General features: G+C 31.5%; 1 non-coding gene across 1 annotated transcript; it reads left to right on the top strand.

The window, feature by feature from the left end:
* The first annotated feature begins 469 nt into the window (after positions 1-469).
* Positions 470-577, top strand: LOC148553221 (small nucleolar RNA R71). Its single transcript, XR_015892926.1, has one exon. It is a non-coding gene; the product is annotated as a small nucleolar RNA R71 (small nucleolar RNA).
* The last annotated feature ends 1,674 nt before the right edge of the window (positions 578-2,251 follow it).

Raw genomic sequence — 2,251 nt, 5'->3', positions numbered from 1 at the left:
GTTGAGGCTTTTGTTGATCCTTCCATGAGAAATTTGGATGATTTCTCCATGAGGGGTTATAGGTGTTTCCATAAGGTTCACCCATATAATTTACCTCTGCTATTGCAGGGTTCTCAGGATCATAAGCTTCTTCCTCAGAAGATGCCTCTTGAGTACTGTTGGATGCAGCTTGCATTCCATTCAGACTCTGAGAAATCATATTGACTTGCTGAGTCAATATTTTGTTCTAAGCCAATATGGCATTCAGAGTATCAATTTCAAGAACTCCCTTCTTCTGAGGCGTCCCATTATTCACAGGATTCCTTTCAGAAGTGTATATGAACTGGTTATTAGCAACCATGTCAATGAGTTCTTGAGCTTCTGTAGGCATTTTCTTTAGGTGAATGGATCCACCTGCAGAAGTATCCAATGACATCTTAGCTAATTCAGACAGACCATCATAGAATATATCTAGGATGATCCATTCTGAAAGCATGTTAGAAGGACACTTTTTGGTCAGTTTCTTATATCTCTCCCAAGCTTCATAGAGGGATTCACCTTCTTTCTGTCTGAAGGTTTGAACATCCACTCTAAGCTTACTAAGCTTTTGAGGAGGAAAGAACTTGGCTAAGAAAGCCGTGACCAGCTTATCCCAAGAGTTCAGGCTATCTTTGGGTTGAGAATCCAACCATACTCTAGCTCTGTCTCTTACAGCAAACAGGAAAAGCATAAGCCTGTAGACCTCGGGATCCACCCCATTGGTCTTAACAGTATCACAGATCTGCAAGAATTCAGTTAAAAACTGAAAAGGATCTTCAGATGGAAGTCTATGAAACTTGCAGTTCTGCTGCATCAGAGAAACTAATTGAGGTTTTAGCTCAAAGTTGTTTGCTCCAATGGCAGGGATGGAGATGCTTCTTCCATGTAAATTAGAATTAGGTGCAGTGAAGTCACCAAGCATCCTCCTTGCATTATTATTATTTTTGGCTGCCATCTTCTCTTCCTGTTCGAAAATTCCTGTAAGGTTGTCTCTGGATTGTTGTATTTTAGCTTCTCTTAGTTTCCTTTTTAGAGTCCTTTCAGGTTCAGGATCTGCTTCAACAAGAATGTTCTTGTCCTTACTCCTGCTCATATGACAAAGAAGGGAATAACAAACAAAATATGGAATCCTCTATGTCACAGTATAGAGATTCCTTTGTGTGAGTAGAAGAAGAAAAGAATGTAATGTAAAGAAGAGAAGAGGAAAAACTCGAACACAGAGAGGGAGGTGGAGTTCAAATTTTTGGGTGAAAGAGAAGTGTTAGTAGATGAATAAATAAATAGAAGGAGATGAGAGGGAGAATTTCGAAATTTAATTAAAATAAAAATTAAAATTGAAAGTTAGATTTCAAAAATTAAAGTTGAAATTAAATTAAAATTAAAACAATTAGTTAATTAAAAAGGAATTTTGAAAAAAGGGGGAGGTATTTTCGAAAATAAGAGAGATTAGTTAGGTAGTTTTGAAAAAGATATGATTGAACTTTAAAAAGATATGATTGAAACAAAAAGATAAGATTTGAAAATCAATTTTAAAAAGATAAGAAAGATTAAATTTTGAAAAGAAGTTAGAAAAGATTTTGAAATTGAATTTGAAAAAGATATGATTGAAATTTTAATTTGAAAAAGATTTGAAAAAAGAAATTTAAAAAGATTTGATTTTGAAAATTAAAGTTGATTACTTGGCTAACAAGAAACAAAAAGATTTGATTTTTTGAAATTTAAAGATTGAACCTTTCTTAATAGGCAAGTAACAACTTTGAAAAGTTTTGAATCAAAACATTAAATGCTCATAAAATTTTCGAAAATTAAGAAATAAAATAAGAAAAAGATTTTGAAAATTAATTTGAATATTTTCGAAAAAAAATAAAAAGATTTTGAAAAATTTTAAAAAGGAATTCAAAAATATGAAAAGAAAATTGAAAAAGATTTGAATTTGAAAAAGATTTTGAAAAAGATAAGATTTTTAAATTGAAAATTTGATTTGACTCATAAGAAACAACTAAATTTTAAAAAGTTTTGAAAAAGTCAACTCAAATTTTCGAAAATTTATGAGTGAAAAAGGGAAAGATATATTTTTTTTTTTATTTTTGAATTTTTAATGATGAAAGAGAAAAACATGAAAAAGACTCATAACATAAAAATTATGACTCAAAACACTCAATGCATGCAAGAACACTATGAATGTCAAGATGAACACCAAGAACACTTTGAATGTCAAGATGAACACCAAGAA

Source organism: Arachis ipaensis, chromosome B7, assembly GCF_059453495.1.
Source record: "Arachis ipaensis isolate K30076 ecotype BB chromosome B7, ASM5945349v1, whole genome shotgun sequence".
Classification (NCBI taxonomy): Eukaryota; Viridiplantae; Streptophyta; class Magnoliopsida; order Fabales; family Fabaceae; genus Arachis; species Arachis ipaensis.
This window is presented reverse-complemented; position numbering and strand designations above follow the sequence as displayed.